General features: G+C 39.3%; 1 long non-coding RNA gene across 1 annotated transcript in view; it reads left to right on the top strand.

Moving 5' to 3' along the window:
- Window positions 1-12,124, top strand: part of LOC143686144 (uncharacterized) — a 34,070-nt gene extending 21,946 nt beyond the window's left edge. The window contains exon 3 of the long non-coding RNA XR_013176927.1: window positions 11,779-12,124. This is a non-coding gene — a long non-coding RNA (uncharacterized LOC143686144). The remainder of the gene's footprint in view (window positions 1-11,778) is intronic.
- Window positions 12,125-19,086: the final 6,962 nt, after the last annotated feature.

Below are 19,086 nucleotides of genomic sequence, written 5' to 3' on the forward strand. Positions count from 1 at the left end.
GCAATTATTCTGCCTTTATGAAATAGGATTTAGAAAAAAACATGGCTTTTCTAGGAGACATACATCCTTTCAGACCAGCACAGCCAGGAAGAGCAGAACATAGCCTTACATAATGGTGAATATTGCTAGAGCACACTCAGTGATCAAACACTTCTTCACTCAGGAAGGTTGATGAGCAAAGCCTCACATACTGAACTGGACAGATGGAAGCCCTGGGGCCAGACACTAGGCAGGCTGATGGGGTAGAACAGACTGAAGAAGTGTCCAGGGATAAAGTAACATCAAATCAAGTTCAGGCAAGTCCTCCCAGGGAAGAATTCAAGACAATGAGCAAAAGAGCAATGTGTGTTCAGAAGGTGGGTGGAAGCCAATGGCCAGGACATCAGAGTAGTGAGACTGGAGAACTCAGAGAAGCCACAGAATCATGTGTTCAGGAAGTTTACCTGGTAAGAACAAGGCACTGACTGTCAGACCAGGTAGGGGACAGTGTTCCAGCTCAGGTAGGGGGATGGCAAGAGGCAAGAGAGCCACACTTCTTGAGGGACCAGGGGAAAAATAAACACCACACAATGATGAAGACAGTGACAGTGAAGTCATAGTTGCAAACAATAGTGACAGTAGACAACAATAATGAAACAGTAGTATTGGCCTCATTTTGCAAAGGAAGAAGCAGAAAGTCAAGTGACCACTTTGCTCAAGTCATAGGTAGCAAAGTAGCAACTCCAATCTGGTCTACACTACTCCAAGAATAGGGGTTTTACAGAAAGAGTCAAAGATAAAATACAAGAGCTAGGGAAAGACCTTGCTCCTAGAACTAGAGGAACCCTAGAAGTCACCTCATCTGGGATGGCTCCATGTGAAACCACGAATATTTGATAAGTAAAACCTCAGCATCTGTCCTGTAGAGCTCAGGGTCAGACCTGTGTTCTGCAATTGAACCTGAGTCTACTGAGGATGGCAGGGTAGGGAAATCAAGTTGGGCTTGACCATTTTCTTCCAATTTTGGAGCTACTTCAAAACCACATCTAGGGCCATAGATTTTCAAGTTTTGCCTACATGTTTGTGGCCTTAAAGGGTTCATCAGCTTAGGTGATTTGTAAAGTTCTCTGGGCTTCAGTTTCCTTAAGTGAGAAATAAGTAGAATGCAGGATAAGATGCCTCAGAACCTGAGGTGGCTCCAGCTATCTCTGGGAGAGCAAAGAGGAGGGCAGGGACTCTTTACTCAGGGATACTCTTCAAGGGACCTGCTATGTGGCATCTCAATAGCCCTGTGGCTGGGGTTGGGGTGTCCCCACTGCTGCAGCTGCCCAGCCTTATAACAAGACATGAGGCAAGACTCCTGGGAGAGTGGAGGTGTTCTAAAGGTCTTTGCTTTCCAGTTTGCAGGTATCAGAGTAAATTATTTGGTGCTTTCCAGATGGTGAATTCTATAACCCATAAAATCTGTAGGCTCAAACTACTAACTTGCTGGCACATGATTTCCATTTGGAAGTGTGCTATGACCCATGGGTTGTGCTGGAGAGGGAGAGAACAAGTGACAGTAATACTACAGAACAGAAGTGGAGCTGTGAATTTCACCTCTGAACAGGATCCAGGCCCCCAGGCTCCAGATCCCAGACTCTCAGCAGTCCTGCAGTTTGAAGAGATAAGCCCAGCACAGCATGTTTGCATCTTTCTTCTCTCATGTTGTTTTGGAAAAACAACTGAGTCTGACAGCATCTTTGCCACTTAGTAATGTTATTTTCATCTTTAATATATATTTTGGTGTGTGTGGGTGTTTTTTTATTTTAAAGCCCTAATGAAATGAAAATATTCTAATTACTTGTGCTGGAGTATTTGCTTTTATTAGTCCGTATTTTTAAAAGATGCAAGTTTGGAGAGTTTTTAGCATTCTAGTGAGCCTCTTGCCTCCTACCAGGACCAACAGATTTGATTTTTGGAAACATTTTGGTTAGGCTCCTTTAAAAATTATTGTTATTTGGTTTTTAAGTGTTTTTTAATTTCCCACATCTCTCTCAAACTGGAAAAATAATTAATTAGGTTCAAAGGGCTTTTGTCTTTATGTATTTTTGTTCCTTTCAAGACCAGAATGGTAAATCAATTGGGAAGAGTGTGACAGAAAATGTAACACACACACACACACACACACACACACACACACACACACACACACACACACACACACACACACACACGGTCATTCCTATATGAATCACTATCTGGTATTTTGAGATCCCTAGGGTTGGTTGGTTGGTGAAAGGGGCTAGGCCCAGACTTTCATACTACCTTGGGTTAATTTCTAATTGTTTTTTCCAAAATCATCAAAGTACTCCATAATGCTTAATTTATTCTCCAAATATCCTTGGAAGACAAAGAGCTGGCATTGTAAATGAGGAAACTAAAGCTCAGAGCAGTAAAGACCCAGCCAGGCCCTTGGTGAATTTGGGATGTGCCCAGGGCAGGGTTCCAGCTGCTGCTCCCCTCAGAGATAAAATGTAAGGTCAATCTAGCTTTCCTGCCTGGAGCCTTTTCTTTAGATCCCTTGGTGTCCTCTTCCCTGATACCCAGTAACGTACCTTGGTTAACAACAACAGAAATGGGCATGGGCTAAGTTTAAGAAAGAAATGGTATTTCCTGGGAAGATAGTGGCAGCCCTTATTAAATCAAAGGGTGCCCTCACATCCAAGCCTTGGGAAGGCCAGGGAGCAGCCTCAGAACAGCTTGTTGCATTCCTCTGGATAATGTTCTGGATGCCTCACTGTTGACCATCTTTCTCCACTTCTCACGTCCTGGGTCCCTTCAGGGTAAGACACAGCTTCTGTGTTGGGTTGACCTGGCTTGGGCTACTGGCTTATCCCTGTACTCAGCAAGGCAGGATACACTGACTGACAGTCCTGCCCAAAGCAGGTGGAGCGGGAAAGAGAGGATGGGCAAATCCCCAAAGGAGAGGTCACTGAGTGTTGTTCCCATAGAAGGAGGAGAAAAAAAAAAGATACCCGCCTGATGAAGGTCTGAGATGACATGCATGTGAGCACAGGTCAGCACTCCCATCCCTTGCTTGCCCTCCTTCATGCCTATTAGAGGCAAGGTTTTGTGTTAGTCTCAGCAAGCCTCACTCCCAGGGAGACATTATAATCTCCTCAGGATTCATTCCTTCACCTACTGAGTAATGTACCAATAGGGAGGGTAAGGCAAAGAGAGGATGAGGCAGAGAAAAGAGGAAATAAACAAGCTTCTCATAGATTCAGATTCCAGATCTTCTACATTTCACTTCCCAAACCTCAGCTCATTTTTTCAGTTACTAGTTCCATGAGGTCTTCATTTCTTCCTAACTGTCCATGTTACTTGGTTTTTCATTCTGGGAACTGATTTGCCAAATACACACAAGAGTCCCAGGCAGTGAAAAGTCAGCATTAATTTCCTCCTCTCATTCATTAGTGGTTCAGTTTTTCTCTCTTGAATCTCTTTCTCCTTGAATGTAATTTCAACTACAAAAAGAGCACCTGAGCCTCCTCGGGTGGTTTTTCTGGCACTGTGGAGCGAGGCCTTTCTTCTATTGTGATCTTGATCTGTTGCTCCAGCTGGCTTTGACTGAGGAAGCATGTCCCATGCCTGTGCAGTCATTCACATTTCTAAGAAAGACATATACCTTTACCTGGAGGTCTCTCCATAAGGCATCCTCTAGGAGGCAAGCCTTTAGGGATCTCATCCAGACTTTTTCTTCATCAAAAGAATGGCAATCTTCTGCACATGCAAAGAGAAATAAAAGTTCCCCAGGAGCTCTCAGCCCAGTCCTCCCACATAGAAAGTCACCCTCACCAATGGCTCTCCATAGTTTTCCACAATTTCCAAAGTCTTATTTTGGAGAATGACGTCCCAGGGTGTACCATGGAAACTGAATCCTATAGCTGACACCAGAGCCCAAAACTTGACCCTGGTTTGCTCAACAATTTTTATTCAGTGCTTACACAGTCACATAGAAGTGTGGTTTTCAAATTTGTAAAAGACCCACTGCTGAAAGATGCAAAAGAAACATTAGCTGACAGAAGTGGTGACTGACCATCTAAAATTCTGAGGAAAAACTTACTCCTTTAAAATGGAATAGCTTCTCCTTCCAGCCAGCGCTGTGCAGTGGGCCTCTGTCAGGATGACCGCACAGGGTGTACAAGACCAGGGTCAAGGGAAAGTCCAATCACAGGAAGCAGAATTATGGGCTGGGACATACCTCCAGCTGCCCCTGCCACATACACTCAGCATTGGTGAAAGAAGGCAACAAGAGCACCTTGTCCTGAGCTGGGTGTGGGAAACTCCTCCAGGAGATTTGAGTGTAATACTCTCAAACAAGAATTACCAGTACTATCTACCTGCATTCAGTGACAAGGTGGTCTGCACCAAGGCCCTACTGGACACTGTACTGTGCTCATGGATAGCACACTGTACCAGCAGATTCCCAACCCCTGGGATTGCCCATGGACCATGAGAAGGGGCCGAAGAGACTCCCAAGGAGGAAGATATTTTAAACAAAAAGCAACTAAAAATATTCAGAAGAAATAGAATAAAAGGAAAAGGAAAACCAAGGTCAGCAGTCGTCTGAGGGAACAGTTCTGTTGGGGCAGATTCTTGCATGAGTCGCTTTGAGGCCAGGCAAGTGTGGCTGAGAGAGGGTACAGAGTTAGAGCTCTATCGAGGAAAATCAAGTCCTCCATCCTCCCATCCTAGCTCATGAAATAAAGTGCTCATAGTTCCATGGAAAAAAATGTAATAGAGTAAAAGGTAAAGTTCATCAAATGGAACAAAAAGAAAGAAAGAAGAAAGGAACTCATTGTAGAAGTGTTGGTTAAGAGTGCTTTGAAGCAACACATAGGAGAAAGACTTAGTCCTTAGTACATGATAAGTTGGATAGGATGAAAAAGAATTGCTCTTGTTATCTATTGCTATGTAACAAACCTGCCCGAATTCCAGCAGGTATTTTGCAGAAATTGACAAGTGTATCATTAAGTTTGTATGGAGGGTGGCAGAATCCTTGCTTGCCATGCTGGAGATCTGGGTTCAAGTTTCAGAACCTGCCCATGTATAAAAAAAAAGTATGGAAATGAAAAATACCTAGAAAAGCCAAAACAATATTTAAAAAGAAAAGTGTTTGAGGACTCACAGTTCCAGATTTCTAAACGTACTACAAAGTTATAGTTGTCAAAACAGTATGGTACAGAACTAAAGACAGACATGAAGATCAATGGAACAGAATAGAGAGTCCAGAAATAAATCCTAATTATTTATGGACAATTGACTTTTGGCATTGGGGAAAGGATAGTCTGTTCAACAAATGGTGGTGCTGGGAGAACTGGATAAGCCAAGAAATTAACCTGAACCCTCACCTCATACCATTCACAAAAATTAACTTAAAATATATTGCTCCATATCACAGACACCTTATGAGGATTTCCAATCAAATATGAAGAAGAAGTTGAAATCTCTGTACTGGAGAAGATTTAAGAACAGGCAAAATAACCCTTTCACAAAGAATTAGCAGAAGATAAAGCATCAGAACTCATTAATTGGGTTACTGAAATCTCTTATATGCTTCTTGTTTTTTTTGTCCTCTTGACCTATCATTTATGAAGAAATACATGCAGAAATCACCCACTATAAAGATGGATTTATCAGTTTCTTCCTGAAGTTCTGTCAAATTTTACTTCATAGATTTTGAGGAATAAATATTAAAGACAATTACATTTAGCATTGCCATATCTTACTGGTGAATTAAACACCAGTACAAGTGTTTTATTATGTAGTGATCTTTTCCACCCCTAGAAAGAGGTTTCATCTTATAGTCTATTTTATTTGATAATTACATAGCCGTTGATTTTTATTAATATTCACCTGAATTGTCTTTTTACATTCTTTTACTTTCAATCTTTGTGTATTACCTAATACACAGATAACTTATATTTAGGGTCAATAATTTCTTCCTGACAATCATAAATTCTACATGAAAACAAGAATCAGGAGACTAATCTGCATTATTTTATTTTTCCCATAACCCATTTCACATTAATCAAAAGCCCCTGATCCAATTCCCAAAATACAAATAAACACAGTAAAATGCCTATATGTTGGTATTAAACTTGTTCTTAAAACATCCCTTCTCAATCACCAAAAATCAGCCCAGATGTTAACAAAAGATTTGCTCAATTGCAGTAATTTATCTTCCATTCAATCATTGCTTGCTTTTCACATTTTCTTCAGCATCCTCTCAACTTTCTTGAAGACTCATTTTACAACACTAAACTCAATATCAATGGCACTATAGAAATATGTTCAAAATAAGTTTACAATGGCAGAGAATGGTGTTATTGATTGCAACAAACTCTTAGAGGCCATTCAGCAAAATCTAAGATAAACATCCTCTTTGTTTACACTTGTCAAGATTTTCAAAATCTCTACACATGATTTCACCAATTATATTTAGGATATAACTTGGTATTTTCCTTGCAATCATTTTGTTAAAAATTGAGTTGAGTTCAGTAGGTGTAAATATACACTTTTTTCCATAAAACATGGTTGAAAAATGATATACTGAGACATATGCATGTTCTCTGGAGTTTGGCTGATAAAAATAACTTTCCACTAGGAAAATTGCAACCTGTGAGAAACCCTGTATGTATGCTTTATATCTGGACATTTCTTATTCCAATGTATCACTAGTTGTCTTATAAATGGTGAATTTAGTCCATTTACATTGTTTGTAATACTGATAGATTTGAACCTATCCATAATACACAATTTGCTTTTTCAGTTGAATTTATTCTCACCTTTTTTAAAAATACCAATAATTACACCTAATCAGACAAGAATTTTAGCTCACTTGTATTTTTTGATCTTCTCCCCAATGCTAGTCATATTGATATTACTCTATACTTTTCATGAATAAATCACAAATAAACTTCTTTTTTTTAAACAAGATAACTAAGATATTTAATTACCTTTACTTCTTTTAGATCTGGGAAACTATCCTGTATTATCCTTTCTTAATATTTAAGTATTTCTTCAAAACTGTTTTTAATATGGATCATTGGGAAACAAAGCCTTGTTTGCCTGAGGATATTTTTATTATGCCCTCATATTTAAATAGAAATTTGGCTTATACAACTCTAGAATAAAATATTCTCCAATACTTTAAAGACACTATGTAGACTTCTGGTTTTTTCTCAGGGAGGTAGAGTGAGAAAGAAGAATTATCTGAAACCCACAACAAGACAAGCTGAGAAAACAGCAATTTTATTATTTTTCTGGAACCAATTGGAATGTGAGTCACAAGGCAACTGACAGGCCCAAAGTCTAAGGAGAGATATGTGCTGATGGTGAGAGATGAGATGCAAGACCTGGTTTACTTTGACAAGATGCATCCAGAAACTAGTAAGGAGAATCCACCTTGGGGAATTGGCAAGTGATGAAGAATGAGAGTGCTGGTGATAGATTATTAAGCCCCAAGGGAGCAAAGAAGCTGGGGAAATCCATAATTCTTATGGCCCTTTTTTCTCAGTGAAAAGATTGGGAGACTCTTAGAATATCCCTTGTGGTTTATTAGGTGAAAACCAAAGGAGAGGAAGAGTAGATTCTGCCAGAGGAGCAAAATCTCCACTGGGACCATCTTTTCTAACCCTTTTGTGGAAGAAAAACATTAATCTATAGAGGAAGGAGCAGGTCTCTTGCGCCCCTGATGAAACCCATTCCAGCTGGGAAATGGTAATAGGGAAAATTTTCTTCTGCCCAAAGAGGAGGGAGACTCTGATACACAATGTCTGTCAAAGAAAGACACTTAATCAGAATGAAGGTGGACATAAACCAACCCCCAGGACTAAGCTAGCAAGGAGGGTGTGACAATAAAATTACAAGAGACATACCTTCACTGAGGTTCAGGGCAACGGGAAGAACTCAAGCTGGAAGATGAAGCACACACTGAAAACACTCTGCTGGCAAACAAGCCCTCTCCCTAAACACAAAGTAGTACTATGGAAATTTGAAATATGTAACTCATTAAGCATAGCCATAGTAACAACTTCAAAGCCAGTTCAACTTCTCATTAGATTAACTCAAATCCTTGTACTAAAGTCTTAGCAGAAAGGTATGCTCATTTCTAGGTGTAAAGGTATTTACCTCTGTCTCTACTGTCCTACATAAGTTGTCTGCCTTTCAGCAAAAAAGAAAAATTACAAAGCATACAAAGAAAAGCAGCACACTCCCAGGAGAAAAAGTAATCATCAGAAACAAACTCAAATATGACACAGATGTTGGAACTATCTGACAAGGATATTAAAATATGTATAAGAAACATGTTAAGTGTGTTAATGGAAAAGGTAAACAGCATGCATGACTCAGTGAGTAATTTCAGAAGAGAAATGAAGCTATAAGAAAGGATCCAATGGAAATTCTAGAAATAAAAAGCATAATAGCCAAGGTGGAAAAAAAACTTCTACTGGCTTATCAATAGACTCAACTAAGGGGAAAGATTCAAGCAACTTGAAGATATCAAGAAATTACTAAAATGTGGCATAAAAAAGAAAGAAAAAACTGAACTGAGGATCCAAACATTAAGAGATAAATCAAATAGTCTAACAAATGTGCAACTGGAATTCCAGAAGAAAGAGAGAGAACAGGGAAAAAATAAATATTTGAAGAAATAATGGTCAAGACAGACACCTAACTACAGATTTAAGAAACTCAGGAAAACCAAGTGTGCAAATGCCAGAACAAACAAAGAAAACAAACAAACAAAAAGCATATCTAGCTGTAGAATAATCAAACTTCTGAAAACAGATGACAAAGAGAAAATCTTGTAGATAGCCAGGGAAAAAAAATTATTGTCTATAAAGGAACAAAGATTTTTTTTAAAAAATGGCACTTTTCTTTTCTTTGGATATCTTAGAACCAAAAAACATAAGAGTTGTTCAAAGTTCCATATGAAAAAGAAATTGTCAACAAAACTTCTATACCCAGTGAAAATATCTTCCAAAAAATGAATGAAAAATAAAGACTTTTTATGACAAATATTTAGTAAAATTCATTACCAAAAGAAATACAATATAAGAACTATTAAAGAAATTCCTTCAGATAAAACCTCCAAAACTGTCTTAAAATAGGCATAGTCAATAGAGAACATAAAATGGGATAAAAATTGTTCAATTAACCAAGAGTAGGAAGAATAAGAGACAATGGACAGATGGAACAAAGAGAAACAGCTTTTAAAGTGGTAAAATTTAAAAAAGCATATCAATAATCACATTATACATGAATAGGATAATGGCATGACATACCAATTTAAGGTTGAATTTATCATATTTGTTTAAACATAAAGAGGGGGATGCATCAGTATGCTGCCAACAAGAAACCTACTTTAAATATAAAGATCAAGATAAGTTAAAAATAAAATTATCAGGGTGGCCTACAGTGGCTCAGCAGGCAGATTTCTCGCCTTCAATGCCAGAGACCCAGGTTTGATTCCCAGTGCCTGCCCATGCAAAAAATAATAATTAATAAGTAAATAAAATTATGAAAATCTGCCTCTAGGAAGATGAATTTAATTTGCTTTTCTCTCTTTCTGTCACTAAGCACAACTAAAATCCCTAGAAATTATATTTGGCAAATATAAGAAATCTCTGGACGATCAAGAGAAAGCAGAAGACCCCCAGCTACCTTAAGATCTAAAGAACAACACGGTGATGTGTTCCATGTGTTTTCTTTTTGCCTTATATATCTTAAATTTGGAGCTGAAGAAGCCAGTAACCCAGAAATACTAATATGCATGACAAAACAACTCCAAAACAAACCTTCTTATTCTAGTCAAGACCAGAAAAGTGGCTGTCTAAAAAGATAGAAAACTTAGTTAGCAATGCTTTATTCCACACAAACACCACTGAAAAAGCTGTGTCCACACTGCCACATATGCCAGCAAAGACCAAATGGAGAGGCCAAGTTTCCACCCTCACCAGGCTATGCAGAGGTGCCTGATCATTCCTGCTGGTGCATACTAGAAAGTATGTTCACCCCTGCCAGCCATTCAAAAGTTCCCCCTCCCATGCTTCCAGAAGAGACCATATGGGGTGTCTGAACTTCCACTCCAACCCATCAGCAACAAGGCATCACTCTTCCACCCCACTGCAATTACGGCAGGGAAGCCTAGTGGAGAGTCAGGACTTTCATTGTTTCCCAGTGGCAACAAAGTTCCATCCACCATGGTGTCAGTGGAGACCACAGGGGGAGCAAGAACTTCCACCCCCAACCAGTGATAATGAGGCCCCTGACTTGAGTGTCAGTGGAGGCCAAGTGAAGAATCTGGACTTTTGCCTCTACCTGGCAGTAATAAGGCAGCACCCCCATCCCCACCCCTACTTGATTTTTCCTGCCTGAGCAGTATCAGAAAGATATTTTTTAAAAGCTAAAGCAGGAAGTTTAAATATTTTCAGAGTCACTTAATACAACTTGAAAATGTGATTTAGCTGAAAATCAGTTCCAACACCAATAATCAGGAAAATCTCAAAGTGCATTAAGAAAGATGATGAAGAGAGGCCAGTAACAAGATGACAGAATATATGAATTATCTGGCAAAACTTATAAGGCAGCCATGATAAGAATGCTACAATGAACAATTACAAACCTACTTGAAATACATGAAAAAATAGAGAGCCTCAACAAAGAATTAGAAAGCCTTAGCAAATAAAAAGAGGATATGAAAAGCACCAAATAGAAATTCAGAACTCAAAAAATACAATAGCAACAAAAAATAGTTCAGTTGATGGGCTTAACAACAGAATGTAGAGGACATATGAAGAATTAGTGAACTAGAGGATAGAATAATAGAAACTACTCAATCTGACAAAGATAAAATAGATCGAAAGAAATGAACAGAGCCTCAGTGATCTTTTGGGTATATAAAAAAAAATCTAAAATTCGTGTCATTGGAGTTCCGAAAAGGCAGGGCTTAAAAAGTAGTCCAAGAAATTAGCTGAAAACTCATTCAGCCACTTAATGGCTGAAAAAATTCTCATATCAGGAAAGAGACATAAACCTATAGATTCAAGCAACTTAACCCCAAACTGTATAAACCCAAATTAATTCATACCAAAATTCATTATAATTAAAATTAGGAAAACAAAAGACAAAGAAAAATTCTTGGAACTAGACAGAAAAAAATGACACCTTTACTACATGGGGGAACCAATTTGAATGACAATAAATTTATCATTAGAAACCATGGAAAACAGAAGGAAAGGCCACAATATAATTTAAATACTAAGAAAAAAAAAACAACTGTCAATCCAGAATCCTATACCCACTGAAAATATCCTTCAGGAATGAGGGAGAAATCAAGATAGTCTCAGGGAATTCTCAGCAAGAAAACACAGAAGAGAATTTATTGCCAGCAGACCTACCTTAAAAGAATGGCTAAAGGAAATTCTGTTAACAGACAGGAAACAATAAAAGAAGGAATCTTGGAACATCATAAAGGAAGAAAGAACATGTAAGTAAAATATGGGTAAATACAATAGTTTTTCTTTCCCCTCTTGAGTTTTCTAAATTACGTTTGATGGTTGAAGCAAAAGTAATAACACTGTCTTGATGTGGTTCGAAATGGATATAGAGGAAATATTTAAGACAAGTGTTTTATAAACAGGAAAGAGTAAAGGGACATAAGAGAAGTTAAATTTCTACAATTCACTTAAACTGGTGAAAGGATGACACCAATAAATATAATTTGTGGCTCTCTCCGCCCCCCCACAGGTGCTCCCTCACGTGGAGATGGCGGGCACCACTCCAGAGTCTACATAAGATCTGGTCGGGAATCCAGTGAGCCCTGCCTGACCTCCTCTCCTCGGGTTTGGCTGGAGCTCCTACCGAGGAGCCCGCACGCTTCTGATGACGGTCGGCAGGAGGTGGACGCTACTCTCTAAATGCCAGTCCCGGAGTAGAGAGGGCGGAACCGCCTCCGTCCTGGCCCAATCGAAAGAACCCGGCTACCCGCCTGCCGCTCCGCCCCCGCAACGCCTGACCAGTCCGGAACGCTGGATTGCATCTGCTGCCGCCAATCACTTGCCTGACCCCCCCACCCCCGACGGACCAAGAGAAGCTCAAGCCGCTTCTCTTCACCCCAGTGCGTACGCTGCCCGAGTCCTGACAGATACCCAAGTCCTAGCAATAGTCCTGCTTCCCCATAACCGAGACTAGGTCACTCTCCCTTATCCGCCGTATAAAGCAGGGGTGTCGGGTGAGGAGGAGTGAGATCTGGGCACAGGGAATGCTTGACAGACAGTCGACACTTCCAATTGGAGTGCTGTGCTTTACCTGGCCAACCTATAGGAAACGCAACCTAAAGTAGAAGGCGGTCCTCTCAGAAGTAGGAAGTATTCTAGACCTCTCTGGATCCAGCCAAAGGGCTTGGCGGCCTTTGGAAAAAGGGGAGCGCGACGCGTGGATAACCTTGTGGTACCGGGACGTGGGGTTGTGAAGGAACAGACCAGGCTAACCAGTGCCCAGACCGGCCACTGGCCCGGGCGCGTGCATTGCTCTGTGGGTGGGGCTATGAAGATTAGGGCCTCCCACCAAACCCCAGTTGGCTGAGGAAAGCGTCGGGCCTGCGTGCGCCGCCATTGGGTGGACCAGGGTCGGGCGTGGCGATTCGGGTGCGTGGACTGTCCCGCTGGAGGGTGTCAGCGCTGGCTTAGCAGGAGGATCCCTGCGCCCGGGCTCGGCCTTCCTATCCCGGGGGGCGCCCCTGGATGTCGCAGCCGTCTTGGCGGGCACTTCTAGTGTGAGGGCGCGCGGGTGCGAATGCGCTGGGTGTGGACTCGCCACCGCCTCTGCCCTGGATGACTCTGAATATGTCTTTTCCCGCGACTCCCCCTCAGTCCTCGAGTCTCTCTTTGGATGTCTCTCTTTTCCGGTGTCTCTGCCGTCTCCTTCCTTACCGCTTTATTTGTTATCTCTGGGTCACTTTCTCTGGTAGGTCTCTGCCTGTCTTGGTGTCTCTCCGTCTGTCTTTATTTTCTTTCTTCCGTGTGTCGCTTTCTTCCTCGGCCTCTTTTTTCTGACTGCACTCCTGCGCACCTGCCGCCCGCCCGCCCCTGAGGAGGGGCCTTGTGGAGCCCGCAGTTCCATCTCCGGCCCGAGTTCTGTGCCCTCCGTGGGTGGCGGGGTAGGGGGGCGGGGGGACGGGGAGAGAAGCCTGCAGCCCTGGGCGGGGCTGGAGGGGCGGCCGCGCGCCCCTCGCTGGACTCCCCGCCCCGGGTGACCTCGAGCGCCTTGGGTGCGGGGAGGTGGGAGGATGCCGCGTGGGAGCGAGGGCACAAGGACCTGCTGCGGGGGCGCGGGGGAGGCCAGCGGGACTGAAGGCCTCCTGGGTGCGTTTCCCACAGGTGAAAGGACGAGTTGAAGTTTTAGACCCCTTCCCCGCTGAGCATGACAGTAGAGTGCTTAGCGCACTCTGAGCAATTGCTAGGTATGATAATTACGCTATAATTAGGGTAATAAATACCTATGCTAATATAGTATCTATATTAGTATATAGAATGCTAATATAGTATCATATGCCTAATATTAATAAATGATGAAATATACAAAATATAGTTTATATACAATATTTACAATATGTTTATGTGCATACAAAATACATTTACCTTATAAGCTGAGAAACACGATATATGATAAATGTAAAAATAAGTGCAATAAATATAATTATCTAAAACATTTATATATGCATATGAAACAAATATAACGCGTAAAAGAAAACTAAATCTCTGTATAATTCTATTAAGTATGTGATATAATTAATATTTTCTATACAATATGAATACTACATAATAAATGTGAAGTATATCAAACAATATATATTTTAATTATGATTATATAATAAAATAGACATAAATATAACAAAACATAATGGTAAGCATAGCATGGTTATTATGACAGCAAAGTTGAATTAGTGTGCTGAGGATTGTGGCCTCTGGAGCTGGGTAAGGCACCCTCCCCCTTTCCCAACACTCTACTCGTTCTCTGTGGTGGACTGAATTGTGCACTCCAGCTTAGAGCCATTCTTGGTCTTGCTCCCTGTTCCTGCCGGTGTGAACCCACTGTAAGATCTCTTTGAAGATGTCTTCTTGGGGGAAGATGTGGCCCAAGTGAAGCATTCAGAAACAGACACAGCAAGTCAAGAGGAGCCAGAAGTCACAAACTGGAAGAGAACAGAGGATCTTGTCACATGACAGAGGGGGCCACGTGAGCCAAGGAACCCCAATGATCTTGGCAGCCAACGCTGAAATGTTACACACTTTAGGGAGAAAGCGTCAATTACTGACACCTCGATTTTCAACTTCCAGCTCTTAGCATCACAACTGTGAGCCAATAAATTCTTATTGTTCAAGCCAGTGCATTGTAGCTGCCTGGCAGATGGAGAAAAAAAATAAAATAATTTGTGCACATTATATAATATCTAGGGCAGCTACTAAAAAGTTTTACAATGAAATATATCAAAAACACTATAGATCAATCAAAAAGGAATTCTAAAAAAAAAGTTCAAGTCACCACAAGAAAAGATGAAAAAGAAAACAGTAATAAAAAGCAGAGAGAACAAACAAACAAAAATAAACTGGCAGACTAAATCCCCAAAATATCAATAGTTACATGAAATAAAAATGGTCTAAATAGATGCCAATTAAAAATACAAATATTTGGCAAAGTGGATTAAAAAACATGATCCAATTATACGCAGTCTAGACTTCAGACAAAACAATATTATCAGAAGTGAGAGGGTGGGGAAAGATACTTCATGTAAACATTAATCAATTGAAACCAGAAATAGCTAGGTTAAGATCAGATAAAGTAGACTTCAGATTAAAACAAATTATTAGAAATAGAGAAGTTCATTACAAAACGATGAAAGGATCACTCTACCAAGAGGTAGAACAATTCTAAATCAAGAGTAGAATATGTAGTCTTTTCAAGTATCTTTGGAACATATATTAAGGTAGACCACATCCTGAACCATATTTAGGATGGTTCTCAACAAATTTAAAAAATTGAAATCACATAGATTTGTTCTTCAATTACAATAGAATCAAACTGGAAATCAATAATAGAAAGATATGAAAATATCCAAATACTTGAGAACTAAACAACATACTTCTAAATAATCCATTAGCCAAAGAAGTCCCAAGGAAGTTTTAAAAATACAGTGAACTGACTGAAATGAAAATACAACATATAAAAACTTGTGGGACACACCTAAAACTGAGCTAAGAGTGAAATAATTCATAGCATCAAATGCATGTATTAGACAAGAGAAAAAGTATTAAACCAATAACCTAATGTACCACCTCAAGAACTTAGAGAACAAAAAGCAAATCATATCAAAGCAAGCAAAAGGACAGAAATAATAAAGACTAGAGCAAAAAACAATGATTTTTTTCTAAATAGAGAAAATTAATAAAATAAAGAGCTGTTGATTTGAAAATATCAATAAAAATGACAATTTCAAACATTACTGACTGGGGTAGTTAGATTCAGGTGTCAACTTGGCCAGGTGAAGGTGCCTAGTTCAGTTACTGTGGACATAAGCCAGTGGCATATGACCCTCGTCTGTTGCTGATTACATCTGTGGTTGGCTAGGAGGTGTGCCTGCTGCAATGAATGATGTTTGATTTAACTGGTTTGTGCTTAAATGAGAGAGCTCAACATAGCACAGCCAAGCAGCTCAGCACACCTCATGTCATCACTCACAACTTAGCCCAGGCCTTTGAAGATACAGAAAGAAATCACCCCAGTGAAAGTTGTTGGAACCCAGAGGCCTGGAGAGAAGGTCAGCAGAGATAACCCTGTGCCTTCCCATATAAGAAAGAACTTCAGTTGAAAGTTAGCTGCCTTTCCTCTGAAGAACTAATGAAATAAATCCTCTTTTATTAAAAGCCAATCCGTCTCTGGTGTGTTGCATTCTGGCAGCTACCAAACTAGAACACTGACAAAGGAAAAGAGAAAACAGATTATCAATATCAGGAATGAAAATAACATCACAAACCCTGCAAATGTCAAAAAAGATAAGAAAATACTATGAATAACTTGACATATAAATTTGAAGGCTTAGATAAAATAGACTAGTTCCTCCAAAAACACACACTACCTCAATTCATCCAATATGAGATAATTTTCTTGCTCTATAATTATTAAGGAAATTAAATTCATAGTTTAAGAAGCAAAACATGAAATCACCAAGCTCAAATGGTTCACTGGAAAATTCTAGTAAATGTTTAAAGAAGAATTAACACCAAATCTATGTAGTCTTTTTCAGAAATAGAAGAGTGAGGAACATCCCCTAATTAGTTTTTGGAAGCTTGCATTTCCCTAGCACCAAAACCAGACAAAAACAGTATTTAAAAAAAAAAAAAACAACAACTGAAGACCAATATCCTTATAAAATAGATGCGAAAATCCTTAACAAAATATTAACAAATAGAATTCAGGAATATGTTTTTTCCAGGGACACAAGGATGGTGCAATATTTCAAAATCAGAAAGGCAATCCACCACATAAATATACTAAAAAAGAAAAATCACATGATCATATAAATTGATGCAGAAAAGCATTTAGAAACAATCAATACCAATTCTTAGTAAAAACTTTCTTCAAAGTAGAAATAAAGGGAAAATTTCTCCACTTTATAAAGAACATCCATGAAAAACCTACAGCTAACAATGCATTTATTTAATGGTGGAAGACTGAATGCTTCCCCCTAAAATAAGAAGCAAGGCAAGGTGTCCACTCTTATCACTTTTATTCAACATAGTGCTGGAAGTTAGAAAAGGAAATAAAAGGCACATAGGTCAAAAAGGAAGAAAAAGTGTCCTCCCTATTTGCAGATGATATGATTGCCCATGTAGAAAATTACAAGGACTTTACCATAAAATAAAACCTCACAAAACTAAGATGAGAGTTCATCAGGTCTCACAATACAAGATAAATATTAAAATTACCTGTCTTTCTATAAACTGGCAAAGAACATGAGGCCACTGAAATTTAAAATACAACACCATTTAAAATCACTCAAGAAATGACAAGGAATACTTAGTTGTAAATCTACCAAACATGTGAAAACTTGTGTGTTGAAAACTTCACAATACTGATGAAAGAAAACAAAGCTCAAAATAAATGGAAAGGCATATCACGTTCCCGGATTGAAAGACTAAACATTGTAAAGATGTTAACTCTCCAAAAGTTGATATGTAGCTTTAATATAATCCCTACCAAAATATCACTAATTTTTTGGTAAAGTAGACAAGATTATTCTCAAATTTAAATGGAAAGGCAAAAGAACTAGAATAGCTAAAACAATTTTTAAAGAAAATAACAGAGTGGGAGGGATAGTCTACTTGATTTCAAGACTTATATATCTACAGTCGTCTAGACCATGTAGTATCAGTGGAAAGAAAAACACATAGTTCAGTGGAATAGAAGAAATGGAATCCAGAAATCACTCCATTCAAGAATGCCCAATGATTTTTTACAAAGATGGAAAACCAATTCAATGGGGAAAAGATAACCTTTTCAACAACATCCAAAAACAACAACCCCAAAAAAACCTCAACCTAAGTCTTACAGCCTTTACAAAATTTAGCTGACAATGGATCACAGGCATAAATGCAAAGTGCAAAACTATAAAACTTTTAGCAAGAAAGACAGGAGAAAATCTTTAGCATCTAGGGCCAGACAAAAAACACTTAGACTTGATATCAAAAGTACAATCCATAGAAGGAAAAATTGGTAAGTGAGACTTCATCAAAATTGAAAACATTTTCCCCATAAAAGGTCCTGCAAGAGAGTAAAGGCAAGCTACAAACTGGGAGAAAACACTTGCAAATCATATATTTGACAAGGGACAATTATCTGGAATATACAAAGAACCCACAAAATTCAACAGCATAAAACAAGCGTGCAACTAGAAAATGAGCAAAAGTCATGAGACATTTCACTGGAGAGAATATACAGAATGGCAAATAGCTTGTGAAAAGATGCTTAACATCATTAACCATCAAGGAAATGCCAATTAAAACCACAGTTAGATATTACTAATAATAGTATCAGAGTAACTAAAATGAAAACAGTAACAACACCAAATGTTGGTGAGGATGCAGAAAAACAGAATCACTCATCATTGCAAACAGGAATATAATGGGGCAGCCACTCTGGAAACAATTTGGCAATCCCTTAAAAAAAAACTAAACATGCAACTACATATGACCCAAGAATTGCACTTTTTGAAATGTATTCTAGAGAAATGAAAACACATTTGCACAAAATTCTGTCCACAAATGTTCATGTCCTTTCCTGAGTAAATTGTTAAACAAATTGTGGCACATCTGTACCATACAATACTCCTCAGCAATAAAAAACAAAATGATCTATTGGTACACATGATCTTTATGGATCTACAAGGATTTATGCTGAGTGAAAGTTGACCTCAAAAGGTCATATACTACAAGATTCTATTTATATAACATTCTTGAATTTACAAACATTATAAAAATGTAGAAGAGGTTAGTCATTGCCAGGAATTAAAGAGGGGTGGGGTCAGGAGGAAAGTGGGTTGCTAGTTTTCAAGCTACCTGAACTACAAATCTATTAAAAAGGGGAATTTAATAAGTTGCAAGTGTATAAACTTATAAAAATGTCCAAACTAATACATCCAGGGAAAGATACCTTAATTCAAGGAAGGCCGATGGGTCTAGAACCCCTCCGTCAGCTGGGTAGTCACATGGCTGGCACCTGCTGGTCCCTTGCTCCTGGGCTCCATTGCTTTCAGCCTGTGTTCCTGTAGGGGTTCCTCACTTTGCTTTTCTAAGGCTGGCTTTCATCTCTTGGCTTCCCTTGGCTCTCCCCAAGTTCTGGCTTGTATAATATCTCATGGTGACATCTGCTGGGTTCCAAGCATCTATGTCTCTGTTCACAAGTGTCAGCATCTGTATCAGCTCTGCTCTAAAGTTTCTGTTGGCTTTGTCATTTCTGATTCTCTCCCAAATATTTCCATTTTTAAAGGATTCCGGTAAA

This window comes from Tamandua tetradactyla, chromosome 6 (assembly GCF_023851605.1).
Source record: "Tamandua tetradactyla isolate mTamTet1 chromosome 6, mTamTet1.pri, whole genome shotgun sequence".
NCBI lineage: Eukaryota > Metazoa > Chordata > Mammalia > Pilosa > Myrmecophagidae > Tamandua > Tamandua tetradactyla.